Source organism: Haemaphysalis longicornis, unplaced genomic scaffold, assembly GCF_048455015.1.
Source record: "Haemaphysalis longicornis isolate Haplotype H1 unplaced genomic scaffold, Haemaphysalis longicornis Haplotype H1 scaffold_1, whole genome shotgun sequence".
Taxonomy (NCBI): Eukaryota; Metazoa; Arthropoda; class Arachnida; order Ixodida; family Ixodidae; genus Haemaphysalis; species Haemaphysalis longicornis.
In genome coordinates, this window is record NW_027526203.1 from 51,832,352 (window position 1) to 51,848,068 (window position 15,717).

The 15,717-nt window shown below is 45.4% G+C and overlaps 1 long non-coding RNA gene across 1 annotated transcript in view; it reads left to right on the forward strand.

Annotated features, from left to right (window-relative positions):
- The window catches only part of LOC144164107 (uncharacterized), a 189,152-nt gene that overhangs the window by 161,180 nt on the left and 12,255 nt on the right, over positions 1-15,717 (forward strand). The gene's annotated exons all lie outside the window — the stretch shown is intronic.

Sequence of the window (15,717 nt, forward strand, 5' to 3'; positions counted from 1 at the left end):
GATTGAACCGCTTATTCCGAGTTAGTGGTTTTAGGAGCATTGTCATAAGAGAAAAAGCTAAAGGCTTCCACACAAAACGTAAGTCGCTCAAGCAAGTTTACATTTCGAAAGTAAAATCTATTTTATATGTGGTATTTTACATGGTACTTATATGTGCATTCCTGGAAGCCATTAGAAACCGCTAACACAACGTACCAGAGAATACACTGGAAGCATAGCAACAATAGTGAAAAACTTTGCTAACTAGGAAAATATATGGGAGACAAGGTGGTGTTAAGGGAGGGACAGGGTATAAAACAGCCACACACAGCAGCGAAAAAAAAATTTTTTTTGAACCGCAGGGATATTATTTGCCGTTAGAGAGTGCTGGGAGTTCAAGCTTCAATGAAGTTAACACCGAGCAGAGGTAACAACTTCCCTCACTGCCTAAGGCATTGCGCTACAGAACCGAAGGACGCGGGGTGGATACCCGGCCGCGGCGAACGCTTTTCAGATTGTGCCCGAAAGCAAAAACGGCTGTGTGTTGAGATTACAGCACACGTTGAACATTTCCTGGGGTTAAGATCACTCCTGAACACTTCACTGCAGCTTAACTCACAGCCCAAGTGTAGAAACGGTGTGTAAAACCACCAAAATGTAAAAAAAAATCAGCGGCTACAATTTATTTTGTAGCACCTCAGGAACTTCAATGACTGAAACATCAATTGAGATTTCCTGTATGTTAGTTTAAGGATATTTAATTTTAGTCCTCTGTGTAAGCCCTTTGGCATGTTTCTGTTCCCCTGCTTAGAGTAAATACAGGTCAACCCGTTTTTTTTGGAAACTGTCGAGTCCACGTGTGTTGCGGCTTCTGACACCTGTAATACATTTTATATGCTGTGTTACCATACGAGCCACTGGAATACGGCGTAATAGTTTAGCAGGTATCTTAGTTGTTGTCAAGGCCAGGCCGGCTTCAGGGTGGGGCGATCCACAAACGACCAACTCGTCGCCCTTGAGTCGTATATCAAGGATGCGTTTGTCCATAAGCAGTTTTGTGCTACGGTGTTTTTTGATCTCGAGAAAGCCTACGATACCGCTTGGCGATACGGGATACTTTGCGACCTAAAAGCCTTCGGTATCTCGGGAAATATGTTTAATACACTTCATAGCTACCTGGCGGAGCGAACATTTCGTGTGAGAGTTGGCACTGCCCTTTCAAATGTTTTCCTGCAGGAAAACGGCGTGCCTCAAGGCGGCGTTTTGAGCTGTACATTGTTCATTGTCAAGATGAACTCACTTCGAAAGGCGTTGCCACGAACCATTTCCTGTACAATATATGTAGATGATGTGCAAATATCTTTTAAATCATGCAATATGTCAATCTGCGAACGCCAAGTCCAGCTTGGTGTCAACAAACTAGCAGGCTGGGCAGATCAGAACGGTTTTAAGCTGAACCCAGTCAAGAGCTCTTGTGTTGTGTTTTCCAAAAGGCGTGGGATCAGGCCAGATCCAGACATCAAACTGAATGGTGTCTCGATTCCGGTCAAAAAAGAACACAAGTTCCTTGGTATAATTCTTGATGAAAAACTTTCCTTTATCCCTCATATGAAACAACTAAAACAAAAATGTCTTAAAACAATGAATATCCTGAAGGTTCTCTCCCACCATTCGTATGGTTCTGACAAAGAACTCCTACTGCGGCTCTATACTGCTTTGGTTGGGTCTCGTTTGGACTATGGCAGTGTGGTATATGGGTCGGCGAGTAAAACAGCATTGCGAATGCTTGACCCAGTACTACACTTGGGGCTACGGCTTGCGTCGGGTGCTTTTCGCACTAGCCCCGTCGAGAGTCTATATGTTGAATGTAATAAGTGGAGCCTTGAGAACCAGCGAACGTACATGGACTTACTTTATGCTTTTAAAATTTCATCTCAGAATAACCACCCTTTTTATCCTGTCCTTAACGATACATCCACATCTGTGCTGTTTGTAAATCGCCCGTCCGTTACTCCGCCTTTTTCACTTCGAGCGAGAGAGCGAGCCTCGGATCTGAGTGCTTCGTTTTTAGACGTGTACAGGTCATCCTCTTTAAACATTTTACCGCCTTGGCAAGTTCGCCCTGTGTCCTGTGACCTTTCTTTTATAAAGCTTGACAAAAATCGGGTACCGCGAGCTGCAATACTTCAGCACTTTCTTTCTTTGCAGTTCAAATACCCACGTGCTGAATTCTACAGTGACGCTTCTAAAACCTCCACTATGGTGTCGTGCGCTGCTCATGGTCCAAATTTCAATGCAGCCAGAACCATGAGCGTGCACACAACAATTTTTTCAGCAGAAGCGTACGGAATTTTACTGATTGTACGACATATCCTTGAAAATCAAATTCCCAATTCTATCATCTACACAGATTCTTTGAGTGTTGTTCGCGCATTATCATCGCATAAACCCCCCAAAAACCACATAATTAATCTTGTATTCAACACTATAATGTTGGTGTATGCGGAGAAGCATCGGCTGCTCCTCTGCTGGGTCCCAGGACACGCTGGGATCGCTGGGAATGAGTTGGCGGACGAGAGGGCCGGTGCTGCTGCACTCAGGAACACTGTCGACATAACAAGCGTACCATATACAGACCTCAAGCCTCACATAAAACAACACCTGCGCAGAACATGGCAAACACACTGGGACGAACAGACAGACAACAAACTACACGTAATAAAGCCACACTTGGGACAGTACACAACTGACTCACACAACAGACACACAGAAGTCGCCTTGGCAAGGCTGCGGATAGGGCACACCCATGCGACGCACTCGCATCTGCTGACGGGATCTTCTAGACCCCAGTGCAGCAGGTGCGGAGAGGCCCTATCCGTAGTGCACATACTAATCACATGCAAGGCACTTCACACAACACGACACAAACACTTCAGAGAACTCTACAGACAACATATTCCCCTACATCCATCATTTTTTCTAGGTGACGATGCCATTGTTTCTGTGAAACGTGTGTTTGAGTATTTGTTAGACGTCAAGTTTTTAAACCTCATTTCCTATCACGCATAATCAAATCTGGCCCTATACACCAGCCATCACCATTTTCTTTAATTGATTTTACTATGTTCGGTTTACACTTTTTTTTTCTTCTTTTTATACCTACCTTTGTATGGTAATCACTTCTCCATTAAATAATGTCTTCTGTGGCGCTCTTTGCCCTCGTTGGCCTTGCGCCATTAAACACTAACCATCATCATCATCATCATCAAAATATATGGGAGACAAGGTGGTGTTAAGGGAGGGACAGGGTATAAAACAGCCACACACAGCAGCGAAAAAAAATTTTTTTTTGAACCGCAGGGATATTATTTGCCGTTAGAGAGTGCTGGGAGTTCAAGCTTCAATGAAGTTAACACCGAGCAGAGGTAACAACTTCCCTCACTGCCTAAGGCATTGCGCTACAGAACCGAAGGACGCGGGGTGGATACCCGGCCGCGGCGAACGCTTTTTAGATTGTGCCCGAAAGCAAAAACGGCTGTGTGTTGAGATTACAGCACACGTTGAACATTTCCTGGGGTTAAGATCACTCCTGAACACTTCACTGCAGCTTAACTCACAGCCCAAGTGTAGAAATGGTGTGTAAAACCACCAAAATGTAAAAAAAAATCAGCGGCTACAATTTATTTTGTTGCACCTCAGGAACTTCAATGACTGAAACATCAATTGAGATTTCCTGTATGTTAGTTTAAGGATATTTAATTTTAGTCCTCTGTGTAAGCCCTTTGGCATGTTTCTGTTCCCCTGCTTAGAGTAAATACAGGTCAACCCGTTTTTTTGGAAACTGTCGAGTCCACGTGTGTTGCGGCTTCTGACACCTGTAATACATTTTATATGCTGTGTTACCATACGAGCCACTGGAATACGGCGTAATAGTTTAGCAGGTATCTTAGTTGTTGTCAAGGCCAGCGCTCTGAAAATGGAAATGAGTCTAGTGTGATTTGGCCGTGAGAAGTATCTGAAACTCGCCGATCCCAAAATACTGACACGGATATTATGAACAAACTATGGCAAGCAGACTTGTTCGATACCAGATTGGTTTAAAATGCACCAGAAAAAAATTTGAAACACAGGTGAAAAATACACTTTGTCAGAATTTCTGCTTCAATGGCTAGAACTGAAGTTGTTTAGACGTGTTTAATGCTCTGGTTTGGAAGTTGTGACTATGTTTTAAGCGGAATAATATTTCTACTCCGATTGCTCCATTCTAAGTTGTTATACTTTACTCTGATGCGCCTTATGCATTGTGTTGCACATTACTCTTCATGTTACCTTTCTCTGCTGCTCTACATTTGGCTTATATTTTTATCACTCAAACAATAATTTTTTTAGCTTCTCAATTTTGCTTGTTGTGTTGTGTACAAAATGAGTCTCATGCCCCTGTCATGCTTTTTTAGCCTTTTGTTCCAGCCTGCCTCACCTTATATAAGAATTGGAAAGACCCTGCATACGTTCAGATATAAGGATCGCAAGGAGAAAATCTGGAGCATTCATTTAAAAAAAAACTGACAGCAATAGCAAAGGGCAGATGCACGTGTTTCTATGAAACTAAGAAAATTACTGTAGTCTACAACGTGCATCGAAATAATATATTTCAACCTTAATGTATGTGGCGGCAGAAGTAGAGTGGAAATATTTTGCATTTGTTAAAATATCAACTACCAATGCATTGTATTGTACAAACGTAATCATAATGTTTGTTGTAATATTATAACAACACATACCAGGAAGTCGTTTGAGGATTCGTGCCCTGTACCACATATTGTCGGTGGCGAACCGGGCCGCGCAGTAGACGCCCTCCCGAGCTTCAAATCCATCGGGGGGACGGGTGCTTCTGCAGTACTTACTGTGAAGATACGTAAAAGGGGTCAGAGAAACTTGTTCAAACAAAAATTTTGTTAGGGCAAAATGGACCAACACTTCTGTCAATCGCCGATTTGCAAGTGGGGCAATGCAATATAAGCTTTGTGAAATACTAGCGCCGTATTTGCTAACTTTGCTGCAAATGTCTTCTAAACAAGACGGTCTCCAGCCGCCTGTGCCCCGTAAAGGCCTCTCTTTTCTCCCGTGGCCACCTCACATGCCCTTCCAGTCCCTTTCGCACCTCCCAAGATAAACACTGAAGAGGTTTGATAAAGACAATTAAAGGTTCTTGCGTCCCTCTGCTTGCGCCATACACTGCAACCCTGCGCTTATTTTGCACTTGGTGCACTGCCACAAGGGCCTGGTTCGCGTTAGCTGAAGAGCTCACGCTAAAAAATCGTTTTATATAAAAGTATTCTTTTCAATGCTTATTTGTATTTGCTATCGAAATTATCAGTCAGACACTACGTTTCAATAAAAGAGCACTGCTCATTCCAGCATTGCATTATTGTTGGTTGCTAAATGTGACAGATGTTTTCGTGTTGCCCAACAGCGTTAGCAAGTACGAAGTGTGTGCCCGGATTGAGTGGTTCGGTCAGGTTTTGGCCAAATAAACGCTTCGTGCGAGCATTCTTTTAACTTTCGTTGCATGGCTTAATCCTGGGACATCCATCCATCCAGCTGCCCTCCCCTCTTCCGTCCGTCCGTCCGTCCGTCTCCATCCATCCATCCATCCATCCATCCATCCGTCCGTCCATCCATCCGTCCGTCCGTCCATCCGTCCATCCATCCATCCGTCCGTCCGTCCGTCCATCCGTCCGTCCGTCCATCCGTCCATCCATCCGTCCATCCATCCATCCATCCATCCATCCATCCATCCACCCATCCATCCACCCGCCCGTCCGTCCGTCCGTCCGTCCGTCCGTCCGTCCATCCGTCCATCCATCCATCCATCCAAACAGCCATCCATCCATCTATCCATCCATCCATCCATCCATTGGCCAAATAGCTCACGGAGGATTATCGTCTTTAAAATATATGGGTTTGGTGGGGCAACACCGAGAATGGTGGCTTTTGCACACGACATTAAAATTTTACCGGCAAGCCAACTTAGGCAAACTTGCGCTACGCCGGATGTAGGATGACAGTAGAGAGTTTTAGCTAACCGTTTTCGACGGTCCGCTCCGGTATCGGCGGCACGCTCAGCGCAACCGGAGCCAAAATGCCGTTCGGGTAGCGCACTCTCAAGAGTTCATGTGCAAGAAAACGGCGTTCCGCAAGGTGGAGTGCTAAGCTGCACTCTGTTCATAGTTAAAATGAACTCCCTTGGGAAGGCATTGCCACCTACAATTTCTTATTCAATGTATGTAGACGACATCCAGCTATCTTTTAAATCATGTAATATGTCCATCTGTGAGCGTCAAGTCCAGCTCGGTGTCAAAAAACTTGCCAGCTGGGCAGACAAGAACGGTTTTAAAGTTAACCCAGAAAAAAGCACCTGTGTTGTCTTTTCCAGGAGGCGTGGGATCCATCTGGACCCAGACATTATCCTTAATGGCGTATCGATTCCTGTGAGGAAGGAACACAAGTTTTTAGGTGTGGTGCTGGATGAAAGGCTTACGTTCATCCCTCACATTAAACAATTGAAACATAAATGTCTAAAGGCTCTCAACATTCTTAAAATCTTGTCCCACCAGTCGTATGGAACGGATAAGCAACTCCTGTTACGTATTTTCACAAGTCTAGTGGGGTCTAGATTGGACTATGGGAGTGTTGTGTATGGGTCAGCCACTAAAACAGCACTTAAAATGCTCGACCCAGTGCTTCACTTGGGGCTTCGCCTCTCTTGTGGCGCATTCCGTACGAGCCCTGTACAGAGTCTTTACGCAGAGTGTGACAAATGGTGCTTATCACACCAGCGAACCTATGTTGACTTGTTATATGCCTCTAAAATTTCATCAATGGACAACCATCCTTTTAAACCGGTTTTTAATGATACATCCACATCAAAACTCTTTTTAAATCGCCCGTCCATTCCTGTTCCCTTCTCGCTCAGAGTAAGGGACGAGGTCACTATTCATGAGGTCTCCTTTGTAGACACATTCAAGTCATCTATCACTGATCTTGTAGCACCATGGCATCTTCGTCCTGTTGCATGTGACTTGTCTTTCTTAAAATACAATAAGAACAGGACACCGAAAAGTGGGATTCTGCAGCATTTCATGTATGTGCAGGATAAATACAAGGCTGCAGAGTTTTTCAGTGATGCATCGAAAACGTTCACTGCAGTGTCTTGTGCGGCGCATGGGCCGAATTTTGAAGCATATAGAACCATGAATGTAAAGACAAGTATTTTTACGGCAGAAGCATATGGCATTTTTCTTGTTGTAAGTCACATAGTTGAACATCATATTCCTAAATCCATCATCTATACAGATTCACTGAGTGTCGTCCGTACATTGTCATCCGGAGAGTCCTCGAAAAACCATGTAGTTAACCTTGTCTTGAAATCAATTGTGCTGGCATATTCTTCAAACCTTGAGGTGACTGTGTGTTGGGTGCCAGGCCACTCTGGCATCGGCGGAAATGAACTGGCGGATGAAATGGCCGCCAATGCTGCACTCCGAAACACAGTAGACATAATAACACTACCTTACACAGACCTCAAGCCACACATAAGACAACACTTGCGCAGAACATGGCAAACACACTGGAATGAACAGACAGACAACAAACTACATGTAATAAAGCCACACTTGGGACGGTACACATCTGACTCGCACAACAGACACACGGAAGTCGCCTTGGGTAGGCTGCGGATAGGGCACACCCATGCAACCCACTCGTATCTGCTGACGGGATCTCCTAGACCCCAGTGCGGCAGGTGCGGAGAGGCCCTATCCGTAGTGCACATACTAATCACATGCAAGGCACTTCACACAACACGACACAAACACTTCAGAGAACTCTACAGACAACATATTCCCCTACATCCATCTTTTTTCCTAGGTGACGATGCCATTGTTTCCGTCAAACGTGTGTTTGAGTATTTGTCAGAAGTCAAGTTTTTAAACCTCATTTCCTATCACGCATCATGAAATCTGGCCCTTTACACCAGCCATCCTCACTGTCTTTTATTGATTTTACTTTTGTTCTTGCTTATTGATTTCAGTGTCTAAGTTCTCACCTCTCATATTTAACCACTGTTTTGGCGCTCTTTGCCCTAGTTGGCCTTGCGCCATTAACATCCAACCATCATCATCATCAAAATGCCGTTCGCAGACAAGCGCGGCACGCATGCGCAATGGCGCTCCCGCTTGCTATCGGAGCGGAGCGGACCGTGAAAAACGGTCAGCTAAAACTCTCCAATATCCAGTATCCCACAACCCATTCGCACTTATCGAGAGTGTGAGTACTGGGCGAGGGCGTTTGGCAGCTCGGATTCGGCGGTGAAAGAAGCCATCGTCGCTCGCGCTGCCAAAGTCACCGGGGACCTTCCTGTCTCGGTCACCACCCCTCCTCCAAGTTAGCCCTTGCGGCAATAAAAGTTTTTCTTTCTTTCTCTTATTAAAGAGAAATCCTTGAACAGACCATAAAGCACATCAGTTAGGTCGATCAGAAACGGGACGTTCACTAAACGATCGCTGATTGGAATGATTCTGAGGAAACGAATCATTTCCGCTTCAAAAAAACACAATAAATGATGCTGAAAAAATCACGCATTGAGACTGTCAGCGGTCCTGTGAATCTGTACAGTGTTGTCCACAAAAAATAGTTTGGATTTTGACCTGAAGTAAGATTCGCTAACAGCCTCCGCATGAAAATTTAAAAGCCACAACCTCGTAATCACTCTTAAACCTGACAACAAAAAATTCACCACAACACGAAAACAACATCAATAATCTCCCACACTCCGCATACGTGGATACAACATCTTGGCAAACCGTGAGAAAACTATGAAAATATAGTTGGACAAGGACTGTCAACCCTATCGAGAAAAATTCAGTACAAACGATTTTACGCCCGGCAGAAGATATCGACAGATTAAACATTACAATGACGTATATGCCTATGAAATTTACACCGGCAAATAACCCTAGAAGATAAAACATGCCAAAGCAAAGAAGAGAAGAGTACGCCGCATGCATGAGACGCAGCCCGATACTTCCTTTGTTAACGCTAGTCAACAAGCCACGTAGGGCTAAGGGCTTACGGCAGACCGAGGACTGAAACGCCAACCTCTAGGGAAGCCCTGACGGTCAGTAATCTACAGAAACACGTCATCAAAAAACTCACAGTACATACAGCGAAGCAGCCTAACCCAAATCCCACAGGCTAAGGCTTGGGAACAAGCCACGTAAGGCAAAGGTTCTCGCCAGACAAAGGACAAGCTCAAAGCATCTTGGCAACCACTAAGGAAAAATAAATACCGCCTTATCGCCCGGATAAACGATAAAAAAGTGCGCTTATTAGAGCTGATGTATGCAGGCAATAAAAAACAGGAGCTTGACAAATTTACTTCAGTCTCCTTTTCGGGGATCTCTTTCGCGTAGTGGCCGTTTCTTGCAATTGAAGTTGTGGAAAAGCTGCATATCTACATATGCAGAAATACAAATCGCATACAGCTACGCAAAAGTCACGTGACACCTTTCACAAGAGCATAAAAGTGCTGAGATGCAAACATTGCGTTTTAACAAAATTCACTACCGCTGTGCTGATTAGCCGCTATTCAACACCTTCTTAAACAACGGATCTAGGAAACAGCCAGTTTTGGCAACACCCAAACTTGGAAATCTAACTTCGTTGTGAACCGTCAAGGGGCCCTGAACGACATTTTGTCGATACATGGGAGTTCGACTTTTCGGATCAATCAATGTCTAGTAAGCACCTGCAGCAAGAACTTTGTTTAAAGCGGTGAGTATTAGTGAAGTTATTGCACATCAACACTGCGCGTTTTCGTTCGCGGCGCGCTTCTCGCCTTTCTGCTTGCGCCGCGCCGCGCCGCGCTGCGCTCGGATATTGCCCATGATGCCTCGCTTCTCGGTGACGTCTGCAACATCAAGTTGCTCGCGTCTGGTTCATAATTCATACAGGTGTTTTCCGCTCGACAAGTGCAGTTCATTCATTTTTTTAACGTGCTCAGGGCTGGCGATTGCGATATGTGGCGGGGGTAGTAGCCGGCCGCCCCCTTCATACCAACCCCCCCCCCCCCCCCCACACACACACACACACAAATAAAGAACTAAAAAAGAATCCTAAATTGGGCCTTGTTCAAGTGGATAGAATGAAACTGTTTCTTCGATATAAAGGCATAGCAATTTTGTAAAATGCACACATCAGTATCTCCTGTTATGAAAGTACATGCGGATTTTTAATACTAGCATGAGTTCAGAATTGAACCAAACGTGACACTGAATTTAAGCATAGAGTTTCATAATGGAACTTCATGAATTTGAGGATGTATTGACATTCGAAATGGCAGTTTCACGGTTAAATCAAGAAGAGTTACGCAATAGAATACGCAAACTATGCCTCGCGAAATCGCACAGAAAAAAAGGAAAAACTTGGATCTACGGGGATTCCAACCGGTAACGTGGTTGGATTACGGCGACGCTTTTGACCACTGCGCCATGGCTACAAAGGGGAGAGCCTGGGAAGATAACCCTTATACTTGATGAATGCACACCCTTCGTGTCTTGCGTAAGTGTTTTTTTCCTGGGCCCGTTTGCCCGTACGCATAAGTTCCCGCTTAAGTTTCCGCTTACGAATAAAACGCCAATAAGTCGCAGTAGGCCACGACAAAAATCCCGGTTGCCAGAAATCCGAACGAAAACGCCACCATACCCGAGCGCTTGTTTCAGTTTCCGGCAAACGACTTCTAGACAGCGCTCAAGTCGTAGTTAAGAACTTATTCCCACACTTTCGCGTTCGGGCAAACGGGCCCTGACTGGTTTAAAGAATGTCTGGCCGGTGAACTGAACATTTCTTGGATAACGCTTTCGTAGTGAGATTCCCCAAATCCCCCCCCCCCCCCAATACTAGATAAGCATCAACACCGCTGCTACTGGCAAAGAATGCTTTCCCAAATGTGCGCCCGGCTGTGACTGCAGGATTAGGGCTTGTCATACTTTTGTTTTACGCTTTATGGTGTGCGATATTGATCCCTGATTACCTGAATGACCTGCCGATTCTCTTTTTCTGCACTTCACGTACAGTATATTTTATTTACAAGCGTGCCGGTCGCACACGCATATGCAGTTTGCAGCTCCGGGAATAGTGGTAATAGGGTCAAGAATAGTGGTAATAGGGTCATTCCATGCCAAACGTTCCAGCCGTAAAATCGACCATCACGGATTTGCTTAGTAAAAATTGTGGGTCATCCTCGCATGGCCCACAATGCCCCCTGAAAGTGTTTTTGTCCAAAAAAATTTTGTTCTTTTTCTAGCGGCCCTTTTAACTCCAGGGTTTAAAGCAAACTTACGTTTGTGAAAAAATTCATGAAAAAGTAACTTCTCTTACAATGGCCACCATTTTTTGTGAACATTATGTTGAGACCCTGGGCTGCTCTATGCCGCATTTGTAAAGTATTTTTCTTTTTCTTTGCTGTTATTACGCCATTCAGAAAACACACGATTTCGAGCATTTTCGAACATTTTTAGCAAATACGGGCACATTCTCTCAGCCAATGAAGCATTTGTACCTGTATCTCAGCATTGTGAAAAATTGATAAAAACTATATTTACACTGAAAAAAGGTGAAATGTGCGAGAACACGTTTGTCAAACTTGGAAAAATCTCCTTTCTGGCCCATATTCACCTTGAAATTGCGCATTGTTGTGCTCGTAGTAAAAATATTAAATATAAGCCATTCACTAGCACAAATGATCGCAGTTTATTTCAGAAAGTTTAATCAGAACAGTTTTTGTTTTAGCAGAGGAAAAAAATTTTCAATTTGTACAGCGACACTACTTCACCCCATTGTTCCACAGAGCGTCTTCTCTGCATGGCATGCACCTGCCTGCATCAAAAAGGCGCGAGCCAGCGGGTTTGCGCGACAAGAATACCTTTCGCCGCAATGGTATTCGTAGCGTCAGTACAGGAAAGAGGAATAATTCTCGTATTAGTCAGAAAAGTACAACGTGGAGCTAGCGGTGGTGCGCCCATTCCATGAGTACGGGAAACTCAACGATTAGCTGGACATAGACGTGCATAAAGAAGCAGGGTATGTTATACGTGGTATCTTTTAAGCATGTCGAAAATTACGAAATAAACAGCGGCGGAGTTATCCAGTTAAACGGATTTATTTGTATGCGTTAGCGTGAATTGCATAACACGATGCTTTAGATGCACATCTCATGTCCAGTCGTTGAGTTTCCCGTACTCATAGAATGGGCGCACCACCGTTAGCTGCACGTTGTACTTTTCTCACTAACACGCGAATTATTCCTCTTTCCTGTACTGACGCTACGAATACCATTGCGGCGAAAGGTATTCTTGTTGCGCAAACCCGCTGGCTCGCGCCTTTTTGATGCAGGCAGGTGCATGCCATGCAGAGAAGACGCTCTGTGGAACAACGGGGTGAAGTAGTGTCGCTGTACAAATTGAAAACTTTTTTTCTCTGCTAATGCAAAAACTGTTGTGATTAAACTTTCTGAAATAAACTGCGATCATTTGTGCTAGTGAATGGCTTGTATTTAATATTTTTACTACGAGCACAACAATGTGCAATTTCAAGGTGAATATGGGCCAGAAAGGAGATTTTTCCAAGTTTGACAAACGTTTTCTCGCACATTTCACCTTTTTTCAATGTAAATATAGTTTTTATCAATTTTCCACAATGCTGAGATACAGGTACAAATGCTTCATTGGCTGAGAGAATGTGCCCGTATTTGCTAAAAATGTTCGAAAATGCTCGAAATCATGTGTTTTCTGAATGGCGTAATAACAGCAAAGAAAAAGAAAAATACTTTACAAATGCGGCATAGAGCAGCCCAGGGTCTCAACATAATGTTCACAAAAAATGGTGGCCATTGTAAGAGAAGTTACTTTTTCGTGAATTTTTTCACAGACGTAAGTTTGCTTTAAACCCTGGAGTGCCGCTAGAAAAAGAACAAATTTTTTTTGGACAAAAACACTTTCAGGGGGCATTCCATGCGAGGATGACCCACAATTTTTACTGAGCAAATCCGTGATGGTCGATTTTACGGCTGGGACGTTTGGCATGGAATGACCCAGCAGAGTAAACAAAATTTAGTGCCCTTCCACCCTGTGAAGAAGAATGACCAGCAAAGCTGCGGTGCCGAGCCTCAACGTGAGCTTTGACTGGGTCGTATAGTCCAAGGGGTGCACAAAGCAAAACACGTTTCTTTGTAATTTGCGATTGAGCATAGTTCCTGGTTAATTAACTGAATGAACTTTTGACGAACTAGAGTTTTGTTTCGGTGGACAAACACGGGGCTGTCCGTTTCCCTCTCGTAGAATTCCACATGTATTGACAGCGGACGAGAATTCCACAATATTTACAACTTCACTGTGGACCATGTAATTTTGAAAAATATATAAAACCCGGCGCAGTTTTAGTCATCTTAGCGGCTAATTGTCATATACTTTGTTTCAGGATAGTTTCAACAAAACAAGCGTTTCAGCCACTTTCTGTAACGGTATTCCATCCAAAGATTGACGTAATTCACTGTGCAAGACTCGATGTGGAAAAGCGATCTTGCCAGGATCAAGCTTACAACGATCCCCTTAAAGTCTGCTTCACCTCCTAACACAAATTGCTGGGAAGACATTTTAGGGCGCAGCATTTTAGCGCCCGTCTCTGGGCTCAGCCGCGTCGGCGTCGTCGTGAACGAACGAACGATGAGAAGACCGACGAGTGAAAGAAAGCAAAGGAGGAGAACGTCGCGAAATTGGGAGAGGAGGGGCGGTTCGCCGTGGCGGCGCGAGCCAGCGCTCTCCGAAAGTGTGCGGTGGGGGAAGGTAAGGGCAGTAAGGGAAGGGCAGTATGCTGTGCCCGCACGAGGCGCTCGACGCTTGGCAAAAATGTGAGAGGGACGTTCGCGTGACAATGATGCGCGTTCGCTTAATGCTATGTTCACTCTACCGACGTAACAGCCGTACAGTGCGCCATGGACGTAAAAAGACGGCGTTTCACGCAGTTCGGTTGGCTGAGACGTCAAATGACGCTACTATTTAAATATTCTACGACAGTTGAACCCGGCCTAAGACGCAGTTCGCGGTCCCTTTCTGAGGCGCACTTCGCGCCGCCACCGCATAGGCTCACCGTCGAGGGAACCCACGAGTGAGTGCTGCCCCGGCGCATTCCAGCCATCAGGAGTGAGTTCTGAACTGCGAGTGACGCAACCGGTCGTGCGCATCTGCAGCGTCTGTTGTGGAACGCGCACATGCGCTCTCAACCAGTTCTTACTGAGCAATGAGCGACGCAACTGGTGGCACTGCGTCGTCTGCCACTGCCGCTAAACGAGCTGCCCGAACAGCTGCGCCCAAATATCGCATTAGGCGGTATCGTAATCGCCAGCCATCTTTTTGGAGAAAATTTAAGCTGTCGTGTATTAAAATATTGTAGCGTGGCACAAACTCAAGAAGGTGACGTTGGTGGTAAAAGAACAAACAGATTTATTAAAAGGCGAACTTGTGCCTCACTAAAAGGAACTCCCTATAGTCCCGCTGCCACCGCGCTCTCTCTCGCGCCGCCACGCGTGTCCCTCCTTCTTCTTCAGCACGTGGCTTAGTTGGTTGGCCGCTATTGATTGGTTGGTCGCTCCGCGAGGCATCCTTTCTTTGTTCTTTGTGGCCGGGCGCGTGCAACAAGCCATGCCCCTTGGCGGCTAACAACATGGCCCAGAAAACGGAGCTCCTCGTAGCCAAAATGGCATTTCTCATGGCCTCAAAGAGAGTCCAGCGGAACGAATGGCCCGAAGGACAGAAGTCAGCCGTTTCAAGTGCTTGGCAGGAGTCCCCGCACGGGGCACCTTGAGCAATCTTGGTGACGGTACTGGCGATACCGCGGACCCCGAGCCCCCAAACATACGCTGGATCCAACCGTGGCAATATGTTTATAGGTGGAGGGTTAGAAACCACGAACGGTGGCCGTCGGAGCCCAGGTCAAGCTCCGGCGGATGGGCTCCCTGTCTGTTTACCAGGCAGAGAGCTCCGGGACCTCCTCAGCTATCAGGGTAAGGTTGTGGAAGAAAGTACCCCCGTCCCCTGCTTCTATTACATGCCATATGGTAAATCGTAAAACCCCCCCCAAACATGATCGGACCTTGAAAAGGGTCCGCACCGAAGAATCTTTTCCACGTCTTCCTGCCTTCAACTCACCGAAACCTGACAACTACCCACGTTTTTTGATAGTTGAATCGGTTGACAACTCCAAGCCTCTTTCCTCACAATCTGTATTTCTTGTATCCAAGTTTCTTGAATCTATCCTAGGCAACACATACAATGCTAAAAAACTAAGAACTGGCGAGGTCCTAGTTGAGGTTAACTCACAGAAGCAAGCCACAACTCTCATGAGCCAAACCCGCATGGTAGACCTGGATATCAGAGTCACACCCCACCGCAGCCTCAACAGCTCCCAGGGTGTGATATCTGAGCCAGACCTCCTAACCGAGAAAGAGACCGATCTGCTCGAAGGCCTAAAAGATCAAGGCGTGACAGCAGTAAGGCGCATCGTCATTAGGAGAGATAACAAAGAAATAGCCACCAAACATCTGATTCTGACTTTCGACCGCTGCACACTGCCCGAGCATATCAACGCAGGTTTCATCCGTTGTTCTGTCCGGCCATACATCCC